The sequence below is a fragment of the Scylla paramamosain genome, chromosome 42 (genome assembly GCF_035594125.1).
Source record: "Scylla paramamosain isolate STU-SP2022 chromosome 42, ASM3559412v1, whole genome shotgun sequence".
NCBI lineage: Eukaryota > Metazoa > Arthropoda > Malacostraca > Decapoda > Portunidae > Scylla > Scylla paramamosain.
The window spans coordinates 6,529,824-6,553,158 of NC_087192.1; the positions used below are offsets into that span (position 1 = coordinate 6,529,824).

A 23,335-nucleotide genomic window follows, 5' to 3' on the forward strand; every position below is an offset into this window, starting at 1 on the left:
TGAAAGAGATGCTACATTGAATACACCTAATGCTTCTCCCTCAATAAGACTATCTAAATTTATACAAAACGCACTTCCTTTTACGAGCTTCTAGATTTGGTAACTTGTAAAACTATGACATATGTGAACCACTATATTATTCAGGGTCTAAGTGCTCTCACTCATGATGATTTTAACTAGTATTGTTCTGCTTAAATTAAATAAAATTGCAGTGATCGATTTTCGCTCTCTCGCTCTTCTTATTTCATCAAGTTTCTCATTTCAGTGTGTGTGTGTGTGTGTGTGTGTGTGTGTGTGTGTGTGTGTGTGTGTGTGTGTGTGTGAGGCGAAGGGTCTCTCTCTCTCTCTCTCTCTCTCTCTCTCTCTCTCTCTCTCTCTCTCTCTCTCTCTCTCTCTCTCTCTCTCTCTCTCTCTCTCTCTCTCTGAGGTAACACACACACACACACACACACACACACATATACAGCTACAGTCATAAAGTCCAAGTATTGTATGGGAAATTACGGCGGAGGCGGGACCTCCTCCTGATGTCTAGCGTGTCAATACTCCTTCGTGACCTGGCAACACCACCACCAACATCGCCACCGTGAGCCCCTGCACCACCACCACCACCACCATGATTAACAACAACAACAACAAAACAAAAACAAACCATCCATAAACAGTATATCAACACCACCACCAAAAACAAAAATAACAACAATGAAAAAAAATTCAGCCACCATCACTACCACCACCATCACCACCGATAACAACAAATACCACCACAACTATCACGATTATCAACACCATCACCATCACAGCACCAGCATTATCACACGTTCACCACCACCACCATCATCACAGCCACCATCAATCACTATGATCAATATGATTAAAAGACTACCACTACCATCACCACCACCAGCACACCATCATCACTATCACCACTACCTTCAGGAAAACACAAAGAACACAGGAGCAGTTAGATGAGTATAATGGTAATTTTCTCTCTCTCTCTCTCTCTCTCTCTCTCTCTCTCTCTCTCTCTCTCTCTCTCTCTCTCTCTCTCTCTCTCTCTCTCTCACACTTTTTTTTTTTGTATTTAATAGAGTTCCGCCATGTAACTTATGCCGCTTAATTGCGAGGAACACGATTATTAGTCTTCCTGAAGGAGCGATGGTAGGCAAATACCGCGCCACACTGAGCAGCGACGCGTATCGATGCTTTTAAAACCTTCTGCGTATTGGTTTTAAGTATTCAACGGAGCGTAAGACGGAAGGAGAAAGAAGGGGAAGGGAATCGATGTCATTCATGATAAAAAAAAAAAAGGGACTCATTCTTATTAATTATCCAGAGTAAATGTGCCGTAGCAATAAGTTCAGCGGGAAGAGAAAGGAAAAAGAATCGATACATTTAAGCTATCATATATACATCTTTTTATTTTTTTACTCTCGTCAATTATTTCAGCGCAACAGTGGAAGAAAAGTCACGTAAAATGCAAGAGAGAGAGCGAAAAATAATACGTGTCATTCAAAAGTTATTTAATATTTTGAGCGAGGAAGGAAGAAAAATTGTCAATGCCACCAGAAGTTCCAAAATATATTCCATTCTTATATACATCATTCAACGTAAAAAGTACCGTCAAAATAACGCATGGCAGTGGGCGGGAGGAAAAATAATCAATGGCAGTTAAAGTTATTAAATATGACGCATTCTTGTACCACTGGATTCTCATAAATTCTCAAGCCAATAGTACTGCTGCTGCTGCTGTTACTGCTGTTATTGGTGGCGGCCATGGTGCTTGTGGTGATGTTGTTATCTACACCTTTTTTATTTTTATTAGTAATTCTACTCCTCACTGTCATTCTGATTAATTATTACATGTGGTTGTAATAGTTTTATTGTATTCAGTATGTTAACGTACGATAATACTTCTGGTTGTTGTGGTGCTTTTATCTACTCCTATCCCATTTTCACTACTGCCTCTATTCTTCACTGTCGTTCTGAATGATGTTATTGTTTGTGGTCGTAATGGTTTTATTGCCTGCACGTCTATTATGTTTACTTATGATGATACTGCTATTTGTGTTGATGCTATTATTTACACCTATACTATTCATTGTCGTAGTTTCATTGCCTGCACCGTTATGTTTACTTATCCTACTATTACTGTTAGTTGTGGTGATGCTATCTATACTTTTTTTTTTCTATTTTTATAATTATTTCTACCCTTTACTGTCGTTCTGACTAATAATAGTTTGTGGCCGTTAAAACTTTATGTTATTGCCTTCACCGTTCATATCCTTTATTTACCTTTATGGAGAGATGGATAAACAGCAGCTGTGAGCAGAGGGAGGAGGGAGACCAAGGCAGCGTTTTACTGATAGGGGAGCGCGAGTGACCACGATGAAAAGAGAAGAGGAGGGTGATAAGAGATTGATGGAACACTTCAAAGGGTGGAAGACTTTTTCTGAGTCGAGATAAGTAAGGGAGTGAGTCTTGGTATCTCCACGCCACTTCCCTCAACATTTTCCTAGAGAGAATAGAATTGCAGTACTGTGTCGCCCACTAACTGAACACCCCTACTAGTACAAAAATTCACGTTACTTTCACTTGACTTTCTCAGGTTTCGCCACGGGTATACTCTCTCTCTCTCTCTCTCTCTCTCTCTCTCTCTCTCTCTCTCTCTCTCTCTCTCTCTCTCTCTCTCTCTAACTTTTTTCTTTCCAATCTTACCTTTGCCTCTCCTCTCGACCCTATTCCCCCTTTCCTTTCTCTTCACCTACTCTTAATCTTCTTGTTCCCAATTCCACCTTATCCCAGCTCCCTCTTCTCCGTATTCCTCTTCCTCCCACAACTCTCTATTGCAGTGTCGCCTTCCATATCTCACTTCTCCCTCACTTCAAATAGTACCCTCGCTTCCCCTCTACCACCAACTTTTCTAGTCTGGCCACAGCAATGTTGAGAGAGAGAGAGAGAGAGAGAGAGAGAGAGAGAGAGAGAGAGAGAGAGAGAGAGAGAGAGAGGCGTTTCTCTTTCTCTCCTTTCCTTCCTTGCTCTGTATTTGTAACAGGAACATGGAGCAAACAATGAACTGTCAGGTAACTTTCTAGTTCCGTGTATAACAATAACCTGTCCAGGGAAAGAAATACACATGACATATTTTAATACATCTCCTGGAAAGGTATTAAAGGAGGATCACGAACATGGCCTTCATAGAAAAGAGAAACAAACTTGTAGATATTAACTGACAACTAATACCACGGTCTAAAATTAAGTTCCTTAAGCTAATGTCTCCAACAGAAGCTTAAGTGTTTTAATATACGTTTCTTTTTTTTTTATGTTTTCTAATGCTGATAAATATGTTTACTGTATGAGGACTAGCAATATTTACCCAATAATCACCTACTTCGGCAGATTATTAAATATGAATATCGGTCAACTATACGTTTATGGTTAATTCTGTTTGGCCTCTTTCTCAACATGATATCGAAAATGAAAATATTTTTACTGAGGCCTGTGAGTAAGAGATGTTTCAGCGTGGTTCAATTAAAAGGAAAACTAATTATTTATATTTTCCATCTCTTTTATGAATTTTTTTCTTACATGTCCTCGGATATATACATGTAGCGCGTTTCCCGCTCCTAAAATACTCCACCGAACCCTTGCCAAAGTATTAATCACGAAGCAAGGTTCTATATTCACTTTTTTTTTTTTTTTTTTGCTCGTCAATTCTCGCAAATTCTCGTCCAAGCATCACGAGTGAATGAGGCGATAGCGGGGACACGAGGTGATGCCAAGAAAATGCACCCAGCTGTTCAATGCAACTGTCTTTTTGCAAACTTCTCAAAACAGGTGCATTCTTTTTCTAGGTCTTTTCTTTTTTCTTTTGCTCTGTTTTCTTTGCTTGACTTTTGGCATACGTATTTATTTCCTGACACAAGTCCCCTGGATATTCCATACAGCTTGAATGGGTTAGTCAAGTACTTTATAAACAGTACAAAATATCAAAGAAAAGACACATTAGGGAGCTAAAAAAAAAAATAATGCATTCAAAAACAAAATGACGAATATCCTTCAGTGAGCAACAGCAACATGAAAGTTCCCGACAGAAGATTGCCACGATAAAACTCAATCAATTTTGTGCCCGACGTGCCAGAAAATGACGCGGAATTGAAAGCTTCTTCATCCTGTGCTCAGTATGACACTATTTACATCAGGGGCGGAATTCGAGAGCGTGTGAAACGAGGCTGAGTGGAAGTGGAGGGAAGGAAACATGCGGAATGTGTAACGCGGACTAATCTGCCTCAAGATGCTCCAGACTCGTTAAGGCGGACGGAACTTAACTCACTGCACTGCCTGTGGACTGACTGCCTGGGGACCCGTTAGGAGAGAGAGAGAGAGAGAGAGAGAGAGAGAGAGAGAGAGAGAGAGAGAGAGAGAGAGAGAGAGAGACTATACTACAAATACAATATAGGTTAATCACGGATAACATTCGAGAAGATTCTGCACTTGCATTGTAACTAAGGTTTTCCTTCAGCAAACAATGAAACAGATTTTGCAATATCAAAGGTATTGAAAATATATAAAAAATGCAAAGGGAAAAGAGTGGACGTTAATGCTTTCCGCTTGTACCGCCCCTCTGATCTGCTGATAAACTCTGAACAAAATCTGGTACCAGCACATTTTTACAATATTATATGAATCAAGATTGAAAGAAGAAAAAAATTCCCCCAAAAAAAAAAAAATTCTTCACATTCTGACCAAGATTGGACTTCGTAAACATCAATCTACACTCTATAGATTTGCTAGGACAGTTTTTGCTGCAACCTGTCGCCAAGGTCGCTCGAATTTCTCCACTGACCCTTCACATAATCAACATACAGGCATAGAAACACTGATTCATTGCCATAAATATCAGAGAGCAGCAATAACAGATTCATACATCCCGGAGACCGACAAAAACTATTGAATTAAGTCTAATGACCTCACACATCAGTTTACGAGAGGATACAGAGAAACTGACTTACGTAAATTGAAAGAGCAGCAAATAAGGCTTTATAATAGGCGGTAGTGTGAAAAATGGGGTAAATGTTATGCCTGTATACAAGAGTTCCCCAGACCAAGCCCCTTTCGTCTCCCCCCAACCATTATGTATCAATACTCTGCTATCGACACCTTCAATAAATTCCGAGTCCCCGCTGAGATTCATTTCTGGTACAAGGCGACGGATAAGCTTTTTACTTCTTCAGTGTCTTGAGTTTTATTGCCGTTGTGATTTGCTTTTGCTTATTGACTTCTATACGTGTCCGCTATGAGCACATTGCTGTGGTTCCTTATATCAATCCATTAATCAGTGACGCATATGTGATTTATGGCAACATTAATATCATAACCACAAATAGTAATATATAGCATTGATATAAATGTTTTTTCTTCATTACAACATATTCTTCAACACTCATGAAGAAATAACTTGTCAGTGGTGTGTTTAACCTACGCAGTTTCCTTTATTTTAAACACGCTTTCCTTCTACCCGACATTTACATAAGAGCACACAAGCCTTTAGCAATATTTACGATATAATGACCGCAGGTGCAGGAATGCCTTAAAAATAATGCATCATCATTACATAATGGGCTTAGGGTAATTTCCACGGTAAGATTCTCTTGACTTACACACACACACACAGAGAGAGAGAGTGGATCTACTTGATACTGTTGTAAAGAATAATATTTAGCACTATTTCATCACAGTATCATAATCCCTCGCCGTTAATCAGTGTGAAGGTTTATGTTACATAAACATCATCACACTGACTTGTGTAATGATGGAAGAAGGCAAGGACTCCCTCTTTGTTCTTTCGAAGCAAATTAAAAAAAAAATCCAGATAAATAGAAAGAATTCCAATAATGAATTTCCTTAACCCCATAAATAGAGAATCTCAATATTTTATTTTCACATTTGTTTCTAACTATATACGTATATATATTTTCTTCAAATATCTTTATCAAAATTACGTGAAGCAATCAAAAACTCCATCTTTTTTTATCTTCTCGCAGTTTTTTTCTTATCAACTATAATGAGTTCAACACTTTTATTATACGACAAATGTTTTAGTGCCAAGACAAACATCAATCAAGTTTAATTAGTCAATTACTTTATTTATTTTTAGATGCAAATATTTGTCAGGTGGATATATTGACGGCCTCTCACCTGTCGATATTTGCTCAATTTTTCAGTGTCGTCAGGATGAAACTTTCAGGTCTAATACAGCTCATATATTATTCAGTCATACATTGCTTGTAAAATTGAACATGTGCAGGAGAGTACTTGAATACCAAGCCAGACTCCAGACGCTGTTTTGTTAAACAACTTTCGTAAAATGTCTTTTTCGATTACTGGCTGAAAAGCTGAGTTTTATTAGATATTTATTTATACTAAACTCTTGGGCTATAGGATTCCCAAGTCTATATATTATTTTTATCTATCCATCTATCCATCCATCCATTTTTATCTATCTACCTAATACGTACTGCATATCATACCAGGCGCAACATATCTCACGTAATACACAATATATCCAAGGTTATCATCATCGCTCAATAAAAAAAAAAATAAGTGAGATATTCAGGAAAAAAAATGTTACTTTTCTATGTCCGCAATAACAATATTTACACTGCGTTTCAGATTGTGTATATCGTCAAATAAGTAAGAAACGGAAGCAAACACCATGAAAAATATAAACATGCTGGTGTTGTTCCTTGGCGCATTTCAATAAGTATGTTATCAACGTATGGTCTACCTCTCCTGATATATCATTTGACATCCCTTCGCACACCTGTAGCCGAAAATAAAAAATAAATAAATAAATAAATAAAAGGGTGACATTTATACACGCCAGCACATTGTCCGACTGATGAAGTGGAGAAACTTCATCTGGCAACACGGCGCGCCAGCTGAGTGGTATTTAAATCCCTGCGCGTGACATTTAATCCTGTTAAAAGGCAAACTTTTTCATTTAATTTATTATTAAACTAAGATTGAGTGATCGACAAAATGTTCCGGTGTACTATTTCTTTTTTTTTTTTTTTTTTTTGGTAACCTGAGGTGGAGAAGGTTGGGATAGTAGTTTGACCTTTAACGAGTCGATTTAAAACAAGCATGTGGTGTCTTTTGCTGTGAAAATGACTGAACTAGAGTCTGGGCCTGTATTTGTCCTGCACCCCGAAACACTGACAAGATGCTTCACTGTTATAACACTTGTTGCAATAGGACAGAAGCGAGTGTTGTATCAGTGTTGCATAAATAGTTAAGAATCCAGGCCTGCCCTTGCACTTCACATCAAAATCATGCCGGCCAAGAGACTCATAGCAAACTGATGTCTAGCAGAAGGCTTATGTGACTGTCTCTAGACTTAAGATGAAATGTAACAAACATGAAGCATACCTGTGTTCAGAGCACGCGAGCTTTCCTATTCTCAATTCAAATATTGCAAATTATGTTCGGTCTTTCTTGTAAAGTGAAAATGGAGTAACAATAACATCTTAAAAATCAATAATGCATGATAAAACAATAATACCCACTGGATCTACACTACTACAGGAAGCACATGTAATTTTATGCAAGGCTATGTCTGGTTATGAAGCAATATTTGACTGGTATTTGCTCCACATTCAAAAACTACGGACGCCAAGGAGGGTCCTCCCAATTTTACCGTGAATATGGAAGGCTAAAAGGTGACTGGGGTTTACGTCTCAAGGCAACGTTCATCGAAATCTTAGGGGTGGAATGCTGTACAGATAAATTAACCTGGAGGGACGGTAACCTCCCGCACGACCCCTTTAAACACACCAGTACAGCTCCCAACGTCACGACTCACAGTACTCTTCTGCCGTTTCATACCACTGTCTAACCCTCATGACCACTACGCCCCCCTGACGGCCATGACTCCGACCTAATACTTCAGGTTATATAAGCAGTCTACACAGCCCATCCTCACGTACTCCACAAAATACACATTACCTGAGTTTCATTCCTTTGCCCTTAACAACCTTCTAATTAATATTCCCATTAAGGCCGCCATATCGGTGATTAATAAAGACATACCTTTCGATTGAGGAGGACTTCCTTACGGGTCACCCACTTCACCCAATATGGCGCCGTTCTAGCTTCCTTCAACGAGAACATGGTGTATTCCTCCGCCACTCACAGAGCCTCGTTTCGGCCGCCCACTAACAGGCTCACACACTAGCCACACCAGCTGAGCGTTTGTCATAGTCTTCCTTTGCTCAGCCTTTTATCGTCACATGTAATGCTCTAACGTCCATCTTCTGTAAAGGTAATGGTAAAAATAAATAATAACAATAATGAAAAGCCTCAAGGACGTTCCGTTTGATTCCGCACACACTCGTACACATGTTGATACTCTTTTTAACGTAACACTGGCAGCAGAAATTAATTTGGTACCCACGGCTTCAATTACACAAACATATAACACGTATCTAATTAATCACAATAATGTATTGAAAAATTACCATATTTAGCCAGTCACCTCTTTGATCCGTGATGGATTCACTAGCTGTGAAGATTTCCCTCAGTACGGCAGCATTTATTTTCGGGTCAGTTTCCGGTACAAAGCTTCCGAGCCTAAACATGTATGAGTTAATTACATCATTTCATTTGCTACCGTGTTTATTCACAGACAAAACAGAAACAAAAAAACATCCAACACAAAATGATAATAGAGCACTCTGTACTCTTCTCCTTTATCATCATCATCATCATCATCATCATCATCTTATTATTATCATTATTATTATTCCTCTTGTCTTGGGTTGTTAACCTCAAAACACTCTTACGTTCGCTAACCTGCAAAGATCAGCAAACGCTGCAGGCAATTCCCACATCGCCGCTCTGCCTCCAATACCTGTCGCGGAAACTTACACACATCGGAAGCCTGTCTCTGTGCCCGTCTGCGTCTGTCGGCGTCTGTCTACCAGGTTATGAGTTTCCTATCTCGCAGCCTTTCTGATCTTCATTCTGACCTGGAGTCTGTCTCATCACCTTCCTGTCAGTTCCATTTGATGTCAGCCTGCAAAGGAAAAAAAAAAAAAATGGAAAAGAAAAAAATTCAGCCTTTTGAAATCACGACACTTATACGATATGACATACTGCAAGAGGCGAGGTGAGGATGACGATAATGATGACGATGACGATACTGCTTATGATGATGATGATGATGATGCAAGTGTCGAAAATTAATATGACGATGGTGATGACTAATAGCAGAGGTGATCACGATGGTGACGGCAGCATGCAGAGTGCAAAGTGCTCTCTTTAATTAGGGAAGAGCTCTTACAACGTTGCTTCCTGTTGCTAAATTCAGCCAATCAGCACGTGCGTGTGTTAAAAGTGTCTCCGATCTCTTCCTAGTGCATGAAAGAAAAGCTGAAAAAGTAAAAGGAAAAAAAATATAAGAAAAAGAGATGAAATTAGAAAAAGAAAAGGTAATAAGAAAAGACAAAGACAAACAACAACAACAACATTTTCTCTCTCTCTCTCTCTCTCTCTCTCTCTCTCTCTCTCTCTCTCTCTCTCTCTCTCTCTCTCTCTCTCTCATATATATATATATATATATATATATATATATATATATATATATATATATATATATATATATATATATATATATATATATATATATATATATATATATATATATATATATATATATATTATATAGTATATAATCATTAAAGAAAACCCGCAATTTCGTCTTTCGAAGTACATAAGACGAAATGTTTTTGAAATATGTGGAGGCAACTGGTGCGAGGCGCGACACTCGGGGCTTTGTCCGGCTCGAGCTGCTTCGGTACCTTCGAGCGAACCCAACACTTGACACTCGACCCCCTGCGAGGGAACACGGCTCCAGGCCACTCAAGCAAACCCTCGAACCATAAAAAAAAAAAAATAAGATAAAATATCGATGACAGTCGCAGCCCCCGTAACACTGAAGGGCGGATGGGGAAAAGCTAGAGAGAAGGAAAAGAACGTATTCAATTTTTAAAAGTAATTAGTGAGAAAGGGTGAATCTGAGATGTGCGAGTGACGGGATGCATTGGAGCGTGACCCACACTGACTCCTCCACCATCTCTCTCTCTCTCTCTCTCTCTCTCTCTCTCTCTCAGGCGAACAGCAGTCGAAATCTTATTTGTTATTCGAATGATGAAGAAAATATTTAACGATAAGAAAAAAAAACATGAAATAACAAAATAAACTAGGCTATAATTTAGAAGAAAAATAAACCAAACAGGTAAAAAAAAACGTAAATTAAAAAGAATGTCACTGAAAGAAATACTGCCGAGGTAAAAGAAAAGAGAGAAAAAACATTTATTACAGACTCTGTGAACTAAGAGTTATTCAGGTTGTTCTTTATCTTCACGTCCATTCAACTAGCTGAACCTGAGAGGCGCCATCACTGTCATCATCATCATCATTAGCAGCAGCAGCAGTGGCGGAGGCGACCACAGCTAGGAAAATATTGAAACAACATTATCGTATCCACCCCAGGGCTAGGTTAGGTTAAGTTTGGTTAAGATTTAATTAATTTAGTTAATTAATTACACTGCTAAAACTCTTCATTGTATAGATCATGATTCTAAAAAGTATCATATATTTTGCCCGGAAATTAAGAAAGTTTTGAGATTAGTATTATTAACATTATTTACATAAAACCTAACATCTGAGGAAAGGCCGACCTTCTCATGGAGGAGTAAAGGTCGGAGAAGTATAAATTAATAACCTTGGACATGCTGATAATATCTCAGCAACAATCAACAACAATCAGACGAGTTACAAACATAAAAAGAAAATTAGGGAAGCTATAAAAAGAACATAAGAACATAAGAAGTTAGGGAAGCTGGAAGAAGCGACCAGGCTTACACGTGGCAGTCCCTGTATAAAATATACCAACCTATTTCCACCTATCAGCCCCATCCACAAACCCGTTTAATATTCTCTTTAAGCTTTCTAATGATAAAGCTTGCCTCCTGTGAGGTTTGAACTCACGACCCCTGGTTTACGAGACCAGTGCTCTACCACTGAGCTAAGGAGGCTAACTAAAGAAAAAGGCATTAGGCCTTCACTTGGAACTATCAATAACAAGCATACCTACTTATATCCCCTAATCACATCCTTCTATAAATATATCTAATCTTCTACGTTAAAGATGACTGAGCAAAATGTTGAATAGAGATTATCAAGGGCATGAGAGATTCTGAGAGATCAAACAAATAATCAGAGTAAGAGACAAAGTGGTTCATGTTGGGGGATGAAATATTCCAAGCGTGAATGAAATGCTCTTTGAATGTAATGCTGATACTAATTAGATTAAATTCATATAAAGATGAGTGGTAAATGTAAGTAAACTGGGAAGATACTGTATATGTATAAGCGCATGAGGGAGAGAGAGAGAGAGAGAGAGAGAGAGAGAGAGAGAGTGGGGCGGGAGAAATTCTCTTAAACATTACAGGTAAAAGCAGAAATTGGAAGGGGAATGAGGTTCAGGATAACAAAAAATGATCATACAATTACAACACGATATGGCAATACTCTCACACACATTACTGGCCTCACTGGCTTTGCTGTGTACAGTGACAGTCGCTCATGTGGGTGGAAGCTCGAAATTTCGTCTTTAGTGTTTAACCAATCACAGAAAAACAACAGCTTTCGTCATGTAGGAGATGACACACGTCGCTGTTGAATATATGAAGCAGGAGTGGCAGAGGCTTTACTGTAGCCGACTATGTACATCGCTCCGCCTTTGTATTAACACGTCACATTCTGGCAACTCATCTCATACTGCTCCCAGATTTCACATGAGGCAGATACCACGCTCTCCTCCTCTCCATATTCATTTCTCCCGTGTGCGTATATAATATACCTATGCAGCACCACAGAACCTCTTTTATTTATCTCACACACCAGTACAACGAAAAACAAAATAGGGAGACGTAAAAATAGTAAAAAGTGAAAACAAAATACCCATATCTATTTTCTGGGAGCTTTTTCAGGACACATAAGGCGTTTTCTCATCGGGCGTTTAATATATATACCTCTTAACTGGAGGGTTTTGACGGAGCGATATTGGGTTCAGCGTGACTGTTATGGGGAAGAGAAGGAGGAGGAGGAGGAGGATGGGATGGAGGAAGATTGGTAGAAAAACGATATAAATAGGGAAAACTAAGCTAAAAAAGTGAAATATAAAGAAAAAAGGACATTGTGCACTAAAAAAAACATTGGTATATCGTATTTTCTAAGGAGGAAAAGGAGGAGGAGAAGGAAAGGATGGACGAACAAGGATACAAGAACCATATACTCAATGAAAATGTATAAAGGAAGTAAGAAGAGAAGAAACACAGACTTCAAAGTTTAGAAAAGAAAAAAAACTTCCCTCACTTCTTTTTTTACGTACCGAATATTTAATCTTCTACATTCTGCTATTTCCTTTTCGTCTTTCTGTACACGTCCGGTACTTCCTTCCTCCTTTTTTTTTTTTCTGCCGCCCATACCAAAGTTCACCTTAATCCATTTCTCTCGTATGGATTTCACATAAATATATCATGTACCTTCGTCCAGTCCTCGCCCACACCACTCCATTTTATTATGCTCTCTCTCTCTCTCTCTCTCTCTCTCTCTCTCTCTCTCTCTCTCTCTCTCTCTCTCTCTCTCTCTAACCCTATCTTTCCTCCTTCCTTTACCTTCATCAACGTATGTCTTTCTCTAATGTATTTCCTTTTTGTTTTATGCACCTCGGTCTCTCTCTCTCTCTCTCTCTCTCTCTCTCTCTTCCATCTCCTTCCTACTGGAAAAGGAACCGCCGGCCAAAGTTATGATCTGAAGGGGTCGCTGACGGGGCCTCGGATGACTACCTCGTTAGTGACAGGAGTAACACACGGCCAGAAATATTACTGATTGATTGCTTCTTCCTCTCCTCGTCCTCCTAGTCGTCGCCGTCCCTGTTTCTACTTCTTCTGTTAGTGCGGTGCCTTCTGGTTCTCCTATTCCGTTTTCTTTGTCCTATTGTATTCCTTCTTCTGGGTTCTTTTTTTCTGTTCCTTCTTGTTATCTTCTCTTTTTATCACTTTTTTATAAATTAGTCTCCTTTTGTTTTTCTTCCTTTTTACTCTTTCTCTTCGTCCTTGTCGCCTTCCTCCTTGTCTTCTTATTCTTCTTCCTTACCATCATCTTCTTCTCCTTCTTCCTTTTTTTCTCCTTCCTTTTCTTCCTCCTCCTCCTTCTCCTCCTCCTCCTCCTCCTCCTCTTCCTCCTCCTCCTCCCCCGTCGGCCATCTAGAAGTAGGTTATTACGGTTGTGTGAGTTATGGTGTCTCCTTCTTTCCTCCTTCCTTCCCTCCTTCATTCTTTCCAATCTTTTCTTTCCCCATCTCTCCCTCTCCCTTTCTCTCTCTCTCTCTCTCTCTCTCTCTCTCTCTCTCTCTCTCTCTCTCTCTCTCTCTCTCTCTTACTTTCGTTTTTTCAGTCTTTTATTTCACTCCCTTCTTCGCTTCCCCCTCTGTTCTCTCCTCTACCTTTTACTTTTATTCCTTTCTCCTTCGCCTTCTTTCTCCCTACACTTTATTTTTTTTTTATTTATTTATTTATTTTTTTGCAACACGACAGCAGGGTCATGAGATCTCGCGCCTTGGAAGGTCGTGGCTGTGGTGAAGGTGGTTGTGGTTGTGCTGGTAGTCGTGGTGATGGTGAAGGTGGTGGTTGAGGGGAACCAGCGAGAAGTAAAGAGGGAAAAAGGACTGAAATAAAGAGCCTGGAGGTCACAGTGGAAGTAATGCAAGAGCACGACGACGACGCCAGACGCATGTTAAGGAAAAGACATTAATAACGTGTGAAAGAATGTGGTAATGGGCGGTGCGTGACGGCCAGGTGGCGGGCGGAGGACGTGGGGCGGGCCAGGAGCAGTGCTGGTGGCATCCTTCCCTCGCCGCGGTGGGAGCCATGCCACGCGCCGCAGGTGGCTGATGAATAATATTGTACTTCGAGTTGAGAAAGTTAGCTGAGTGGCTCTTGACCCTCTCACAGTCGCCCCCGCTGTGCACCCACCGCTCTGAGGGTCACTCTTGGGTTTATCAGTCAACTGTAAAGGTTAAGGGGATTGGAGATGGTGAGTGGAACGGATCTGTGGGATAAGGCACGTCTGAAGGGTTCCTAGTGTCAGCACCAGATGAAGATACCCTGCAATGGGTGAGGGAGGGAAGGGTCTCTTGTTACCGGTGAAAGGAACATGAGGCTTTGTGCCGAGGCTTGTGGTGACGGTAGAGGCGTGGGGAGTGTGGATGCATGCACGCCTCGGGTAACTCCTGTGTTGGTGGATGTATGGATATTCTTTGTGATTTTATTCTTAAAAACATTAGTTATACTGGAGAAATTTCGTCAATTTTACGAGTAAAGCAGTTTACGGTTGCAAATTTAATATAGTCTTAAATGGTAAAAATGTTTCTGTCAAATAAACTACCTTCAGTCTTTTAATCACTTTCTTATGAAGTGACTGGTACATTCAACAACAGATCTATTTGACCTCTCTTCAAATTCCTACTCTAGGCATTACGCATGACTGTCTATTATTTCTTTAAGCACATCCAGATGACCTTTTATTGTTTTATTATTGATATTTTCAAGTCAGCTTAGGTCAAGCCTTTTTGGTGATATGAATAAAAACTAGCTTGAATAAAGAATGGCAAGGGGAAAGAGGCAAAAGGAACATGAGTGTCGGAAGGGAGGAGGAGGCATGGGGTATGGCATTTAGATCAGCTCACCCTACCGCGATTCAATATCTTGGAGCAAGTAAACCCTGGCAGGCCTTGAGGCAGTCATCCTCTCAAAATGAAGAGCAGAACACAAATAAAACTGCTATATTTGTTTTTTTGCTGACGTTGTAGTGTCACCAAAGTATTGTTTTTCACAGCTGTCACATCTACACACACCTACACTCTCTCACACACACACACACACACACACACACACACACACACACACACACACACACACACACACACACACACACACACACACACACACACACACAAATATTGACGTGGGTGAGTGCAGGTTAGGGGTGGAGTTAATTTCAGTGGAACATTTACTTTTCCTCTTCTTTTTCTTTTCGCTCGCTCTTGAAAGATGATTTGTCGATAATGTTTAGTGGTGTGAGGCGCTCTTATTGTTATTAATATTAAGTATCGATTACAGTAAGTCACGAAGTTGAAGCATTTGATGGAAAGAAATTATTTTACATAAGCATGTACATGTATCCAGATGAGACCTGAGCCGAGGAAACTATTTCGTTTTAAGCCAGTCTTTCGCCTGAGCAAGGATAAACGGCTCTTACATGTCTATTATTCCGTAATTTCGAATGTTATAAGTGTATTACATTATTTAAAGTCACGACCTTTTGTCATGCTTTAAGAATACTTATAGGTAAATAACAATTTCAAAACTGATGTTTATCATAAGAAACAATAAATTACAACAAATGAATGCGTAAAGAAATGTGTCAATGGCGTTGGTAATTTAATTTACGAGAGCTTTTCCATCATGTAATTGTCTGCAACTTCAATATTTCGGGCCGTTTTTTGATTATGCAAACTAATCCATTAATAGTCAGTGTAACGGCAACATTTGGTATTAAAATGAACATCGGTGGTGCATTCATTGGCATAATATTAATTTTTCCTTTACCTCTTTCAAAAAGCTTGAATGTTATCACCATTAGTGTTTTTATTTTTATTATCATAAAAACATCGACAGTAAAAGTAAATTTCAGTAAAATTAATAATTTTTCAATTTACTTAACATCCAACTCAAGGTTCCACATACATTTTTTTTCTTGGACTAGAGTTGGGGAAAGACTTCACTAATGACGTGCTGCAACATTTAACTTTAAAAGATTGAACGTCAGTTAAAAGACAGGTTTGTTATTTATAGATGCAAAAGCAGAGGGACATGGGCAGTATCACACCTTGACTCCGAATCCCATAACATTTGCCAGCACCAGACCCAACTTTCCGCTGTAAGCCGTAACGCGTGGAGGCAGAGTTCCCATATTAGATTAGTGCAGAAGCGGTACACTCGTGCAACACTCGACGTGGATGTGCTAACAGTTTGGCTGCCCCTACATTTAACATCAGAATTACTGCCCCTCCCTGATTGTCACTTCGTTACACTACTACAAAACGGCATTAGGAGTCAAGAAGGTGTGTAACTTGATTCTTGGGTGAACACAGCGAATAATGATAATGCGATTTACAATTGTCAGGATAGAGACAGAAGCTGCTGCCATAAATGTATCATAGTTTAAAGAGTGTTACAGACATCAGGAGTTGCAAGACACTGAAAATTAACTCATTTTATCGACTACACATTTTACTACACACACACACACACGCACACAGATCACCAATTCCAAGCCATCAATATTAAATAAAAATTCCGCTTCACCTAAACTCATATAGTGTTTAGTTCAAATTCAGTTCATTTGTCAAAAACACAAATCACTGTTTAATTGGAATGAGGTGCTGCTTACTTCCTGTAAAATCCAATTATTCAATTATGTAAAGCAAACACGTAATTTTTAGATCGCATGCAACGGATGAGGAGGAAATGCATACGAAAATAAAACATGAAAGTTAAAGAGTTGCACTAAAAAGATAAAATTTGAATTATGATATAAAAGCCATTCAACAAATCCTGAAAGCGTAATGTCTCCTTCCTTAACAATATTTTAAGAAATGCTAAATTTGTGATACGTTTTGACCTCCAGCGAGTCTCACACACTTGATAAATGAAGAAATATTGCAGGAAGATGTGCGTTATTTTTCCAAATATGTCTAACGTCATCTTTACAGGTGTATTTCGGCTTTCAGGGCTGTGGTGTTTCAACTTTATTGCACAAATAGTTTTTTTTTTTTTTTTTTTTTGCTTCAATTGGTGGAATTTTCTTGGGATTTTAAAACTGATTTTTGTACTAATCTCCTCAACTCTGCTTATTCGTTATCTCAAATATTTAAGATTAACTTGGACTAGATTAACCGATTTTTTTTTTTTTTTTTACATTCTTGTTATCAGCTGTCAAGGCTTCCGTTTTAATATCTGATGCAATAAGACTAGCGTCACATTATCCATAAACCAGAGAAAGATGCGTTTCATGAAGAATTCTTTCAATACATTATGGATTTCAAGAATTAGAGAACATCATTATTAAATATGTAGGTTTATGATACAAAAACCAACTTTAGTAACATTTCTGGATGGTTGTCCTGTCCACGGTGTCTGCTGATGTCAATAACCCTTAGGAAATTTAAGACTCACAGGGGAAGCAATTGGCCTTCAGCTGCTGCTTAAAATTTTACCCAGCAAAAACAAAAACAACGGAAAGTTTTAATCACTCAGTCACTTACACTTGCTCGTATCAAAGTTTCTTTAATAAATAACATTCAAAGGAGGAACAAACACTTTAATTGTTATGTACGATTTTACCGAGCCAAAATACAAGTCCTACTACTTGATCACTTACTTGTTTTCTGCTTTTCTTACTAAATTACCATTTCTTTTTATCTAAAAGGGATACTAACCTGCGGGAACAAAAATAACGAATAAAAAGGCCCACTGAGGGTCCAGGATTGTAAAATAAGTGTCTTGGAACCTCCTTGAAGGAACTCTTGACCTTCCTTATATACGTTAAACTTGCACTAGATCATAATATAAAGTTTGAAGACAACCCGTAATAGAGGAAGAATTAAACGATAGGCATCTCTGGGACACTGTAATAGATAACACAGATAAAAAAAAAATGGCAAAGTAAAAATGAGCGGCCATCTGTAAGGAGAGAGAAAAATAGACGTAATATATGGAATGAGACAAAAAAAAAAAAAAAAAAAATTAGCAATATATTCTGCAACACAAGTAAAGTTCCCATAACCAGCACACTCCTTACCCAACACTCCTCTGTTTGCCCGTGCTCACCCACTTGCGTGTGGTTTAGGGCTGTGTTCCCCTCGCCCCTGCTTGGTCTCTCCGGGCTTCACATAAAACACATTTACCGTATTGCACATCACTGATTCCCCGCCGAGCCATTCACATTTACTCGTATTTCGCACTTCGGGCCAATTGTGTGAGTTGATAATTGTAGTGTTTTCATAATTACTCACTAATTTGTTAACGTGAGGTGCTGCAAAGAGAGAGAGAGAGAGAGAGAGAGAGAGAGAGAGAGGGTGGGGGGAATAGACGTTGCTGTGCCCTATCAATATCACAATTCTATGTTTCTGATGCTTTTATTTGGCAACTTTAATAAAAATTATATTAATATCCTTTGGTTTCGAATTTCAGGGGGTGTGTAGGATTAATTTTGTCAGAGAGAGAGAGAGAGAGAGAGAGAGAGAGAGAGAGAGAGAGAGAGAGAGAGAGAGAGAGAGAGAGAGAGAGAGAGAAGGGTGGTGGGGAGACTGACACACAAACTCAGACATAGACATCTTCCCTTTCTCACACACACACAGAGACAGACAGGTAGACAAGAAAAAAAAAAGAAAAAAAAAGAAGAGAAAAGAAAAAAAAACACACACAACCAGACAAAATATACAAAGGGTCAAACAGACAGACAGCCAGCCATGCAAACGCGAACATAGAAACTCCCCTACACATACATACATACAGACCGACAGACAGGCAGACAAAAACAACCAGACAAATATACAAAAACAACAGCGAAACACAACAGCCATGCAAACACAAACACACAGATAGGCTTCACATACAGACAGAGACAGACAGATAGACACACACACACACACACACACACACACACACAATATAAACTGGAACACCTCCATTTCAGAGTTTGGCATCGGCTTTTCCTCGCCGCGTCGCACCAAAACAATAATGCCCGGAGCTCCTCCCCCATTAATGGCATCATACATAAATACAAACAAAAGGTCAGTGTATTGCTCTCATTAAAGCGGCGGGAGTAGAAGCTGAATTTACTCCCTCGGACTATTCGCCTCGTTACCGTAAAGCTGGACAACAACTCATTGCTTTTAATTATGAATACAAATTGTGGTGTTGAGTTTTCCATGGCAATAAAAAGAAATATGCTCTCGACGTCGTTCTTGTGTGTGTGTATGTGTGTGTGTGTGTATAAGGTACGAGAGTGGGTATACAATGCAAAACACTCGCTAGCACGGCGCTGGTACATGTACGAGTTTGGAAATAAGTGAAGGTGCAAGGCGAATCCGGGTCAACGCACCAGGGCGGGCTAAACAAGACAGCCGCTTTCATGAGATTACGAGGAAAGGGACGGAAGGTGGGTGTAAGCTGTCTAGATCTTAGTTGACGGTAACGGATAAAGAAAGTAGGTCAGGGACAGGTGTGTGCAGCAGACTTTGGGAGAATAGATGTTGAGGAATGTGAATAATGATGGGTTGAGATGTAAATGGCGGAGGGAAGGCTAGATAGGTCATTAAAGGGAGTTGCCCTATCGGTTGTCTGAGGCAGGGCAGGCAGGCAGGTTAACGTGTGAATTATGGACGAAGACATGGTTGACACAGAACCGGGGACTGTAGAGGCCAGGAGGACAAAAAGCGTCCACTCTTAAAGTCTGTCTCTCACTTGAAGGTAAATGAATTCATAGGACATACATTTAGCGCTGCCAGACGTTTTCAAGATCGTTCCGGTGGCCAGATTATCGTACAAATCATCCAAACTCTACTGTCAATCTACACGCTCCACTCTCCAGTATCAGGAGATACTGCTTAAACGAGGTTTAAGGAGTTACCACTGCCCACGTGCAATGCTACATATTACCATGTTCTGATGAAGATGTGTACGTCAGTGTGTTCCCTCCCTACGCGTCGTTAAGCTTCAAAATATTCATAAGCTGCTTCGTTAATAATTATCATTTATTGTTAATAACTTAGAAATATACATGGCGTTCTTCGCCCGATACTATTATTAAGATTCATAATCCGTCTCTAGGCTGCAGTGTAGTCAAAGAAAATAGTTTGTAACCTTGTCGATAGAATCACAAAACACTTTACAATCCTGAGTCTCTCTTGACGGCTCGGTATTACATCCAATCCGGTTATTAAATAAGGGCAAGATGAGTCATATGTTCCTCAGTAAAGGAATGGTTTCCCTGCTCTAGACGCGAATTTAAGTGAGAGCTGGAGTTGTTTCATGTATCATAACACGAGGGTGAGCAGCTCATAATCTCTAGCTGTGTGTACCTAAAAAGCCTCGGGTGTCTAGTAGAGCTGTTGACTGCTTTCTGTGTAACGGGATAGTGAGTTGTGGTGAAAGTTGACTAATTAAATGACTCTGTAAGACTCGGCGCCCTGAAGTGAAACGTTACGTAGACGTGTTAGTTGTTACTTTTGCTTATTAGACTTGTTGGTGCTCACTTGATGAAAAAAAAAAAAAAGAGAAGTCTGCTAACCGTGCCTGCTTTCCGCGGTCTATTGTTGTATATATGAGCTGGTGAGTACACCATTTATCTCCTTATCTGTTTTCTAACAAAGCTTTTGTAAGTAGTCCATTCTCCTTTCATGACGTATGCTCTAATTTTGAGGGGAGACTTCAATGCAACTGATGGTGAGGAGACCGCTGTGTGTAGATCGCCACGGTCACGGCACCAAACACGTCTGTAGTTTTCTCCTTCTAAACTGTGAAAGATACATAATATGCAGCATTGTGGGTGATGCAAGGTTTTGGAAATCGATTCGAGCACCGATTCGTTAATATGACAGTGCTGGAGAGGATGCTGAATAGATCGATTGAATGCTTGGTAATGCTCGCTGGAGGAAGCACAGGGATTATATTGTTCTCTGGAGGTGCATTCCCATAGCCACAAACCCCAGACCTGTTGCTACACTTAAGCCTCGCCTCATACTCAAACAAAAATTACGTTTTCACCACTGAAGGCTTAGTGTGGAAAGGCAGAGGCTCCAGAGTATGATGTGGCCGTCCCGAAATGGTTAAAGTGTTCGCACACGAAGACTCTCCTCAGGTGCAGCACGCCTTTAAGTGCGAGGCTTACAAAGCGAGTGTGGAGGTGCACTACACACCGTTCTGGATAGAGGTGCGGGTTTGTCTTGTGGAACGGTGCACTGTTTAGTGTATAAAAAGGAACAGCGCTACCAGACCAGCAGGGCACCCAAGACAGTAGATACTCGTGAGGCTTATCTTACAGGATTAGAGGCTTGATGAGAAGAGGCGAGGTAATGCACGCCAAGTAGATCCCGGTGATGTTTCTCCACCATCTGTGTAAACGAGCAGGTGAAACAACGGGACTCGGGCGACGGAGGGCAAATTAAAGTGTACAGAGACTACCTGAACGAAACAGTATTTATTGTGTGTTAATGCATCAGGAGAGAGGGGAGCCTTGGGAGCGTCATCCATACGTAATGTGATGCCTCAATACGGCCAGACTGTGTGCCTCCCCAGTGATATATTATTCGACAGACTGACGAATGGAATAGTGTTATAGTCTCCCATAACACCATTATGATATTGCCGGGTTTCTTTGGCTCGTCAATAATTAAGACAAGAACAAAGGAAAATCGGCACACTTGGCAACACATATTCTCAGGAACAGCAGTTATGTTACTGAACTGATGATGAAGATGAGTCTTGTCAATCTCATAAACTGTGAGCGACAATCCCGAGAACTTACCGCATGACTCGCTTCGTGACTCAGCTGCACTAATGCCCAAGGCAAGTCTCGCCACCGAAATCAAGGGCCACCGCAGGGCTCCTAGCGGGAACAGCTTGATCGATTCCTCCGCGGGGGTGCTCGTTCTGAGAAGGATGTCTGTCAGTGAGGAGGCTGGCCCAGGGGCACCCCTGTGGCACAGGCGGCGAGGCTATTCCCCTGTCATAAACACACACATACACACACAAACACACACACACACACACTTTCCTCCTAAAGTTTTCTCTAATAATGACATGTCAAGAAACTTTAATTTTTATAACGTTATAGGAAATATCACAAAGGCACTTATCTCTGATTAATATATGTAATTCAATTTTTCTCTGTTTGAATGTTCACATAACTTCATTTTTTTCCTGGTACCTTTCAGTCTACCTCCTATCCATCCGTCCATCTGTTTGCATATTTTATGTATTTCTTTATTTAGATAACTTTCACTATAAGTATGTATTTTGTGTTGCATCAAGACAAATAAAAGAAAATAAGTGCCTTAGACCTGGTTCCAGATCGTCCAGAGAGAGAGAGAGAGAGAGAGAGAGAGAGAGAGAGATAGCCCTGAAGTAATATATATGTATGTATGTATATATATATATATATATATATATATATATATATATATATATATATATATATATATATATATATATATATATGTGTGTGTGTGTGTGTGTGTGTGTGTGTATTCTGCTTACTGAGAGTGCGATGTCCTTTGCGCAGTGCGTTATGCTGCTGGGTAGTGCTTGGCGTGCTGTGCTGTGATGTAAGTGATGTTTACACTTAACGTTTTTTCAGAGAAAGCAGGAAAAGTAAAGGAAGACGAGAGGTAAACTGATACAACTGTTAAATATTACAGAGTTAACACAGCGAATTGCAAAACACAGCAACATTTGTATTTATGTATTTTTATTCATGATTATTTTTCTGTATGTTATGTATACGAGTATATGGATAAATGGATGGATGGATGGATGGATGGATGGGTGGATGGATGGATGGATGGATGGAGCTTCTGTTTTTATGTGTGTGTCGGAGAGAGAGAGAGAGAGAGAGAGAGAGAGAGAGAGAGAGAGAGAGAGAGAGAGAGAGAGAGAGAGAGAGAGAGAGAGAGAATAAAATGATAAGTAAAGCATTAATTAAGAAGGATGATGATAAAATGTGATAAATATATTGTAATATAACCTAATATTATATGTCTTACAAAATTCCTGCTGTTTGATATATTGAAATCACAAGTGTCTTACATAATTAATAATGCAGTTACATAATGCTGAAGGCCCTCTCATAGTAATTTCAATAAACAGAATGTTGCATTTGGTGGCCACTTGTTTTCACGAAAGAAAGACTCTGATAGCGGTTACTGTCTACATCGAGATGGAGAATGTACATAGCATATCAAATGACATCAGTGGCTGAAGCTGACATCAAAGTGAAGTACTCTTTATTTATCCGCTTTTCTATAGCGTTGTTCTTCTTATTTTATTTGTATATGCCTTTTGCTTGAAGATATGATTGTTTGTTTATATATGTCATTTATTCGAAGATATGATTGGTGGAAGCAAACTTTTACTCAATCCAT

At 39.6% G+C, this 23,335-nt stretch overlaps 1 long non-coding RNA gene and 1 other non-coding gene across 2 annotated transcripts in view; both read right to left on the bottom strand.

The window, feature by feature from the left end:
• The window catches only part of LOC135093335 (uncharacterized), a 102,322-nt gene extending 94,193 nt beyond the window's left edge, over positions 1–8,129 (bottom strand). Inside the window, exon 1 of the long non-coding RNA XR_010263310.1 lies at positions 8,092–8,129. This is a non-coding gene — a long non-coding RNA (uncharacterized LOC135093335). The remainder of the gene's footprint in view (positions 1–8,091) is intronic.
• Positions 8,130–11,027: 2,898 nt separating this feature from the next.
• Trnat-cgu (transfer RNA threonine (anticodon CGU)) lies at positions 11,028–11,099 on the bottom strand. The gene has a single exon. It is a non-coding gene; the product is annotated as a tRNA-Thr (tRNA).
• Between the last annotated feature and the right edge of the window lie 12,236 nt (positions 11,100–23,335).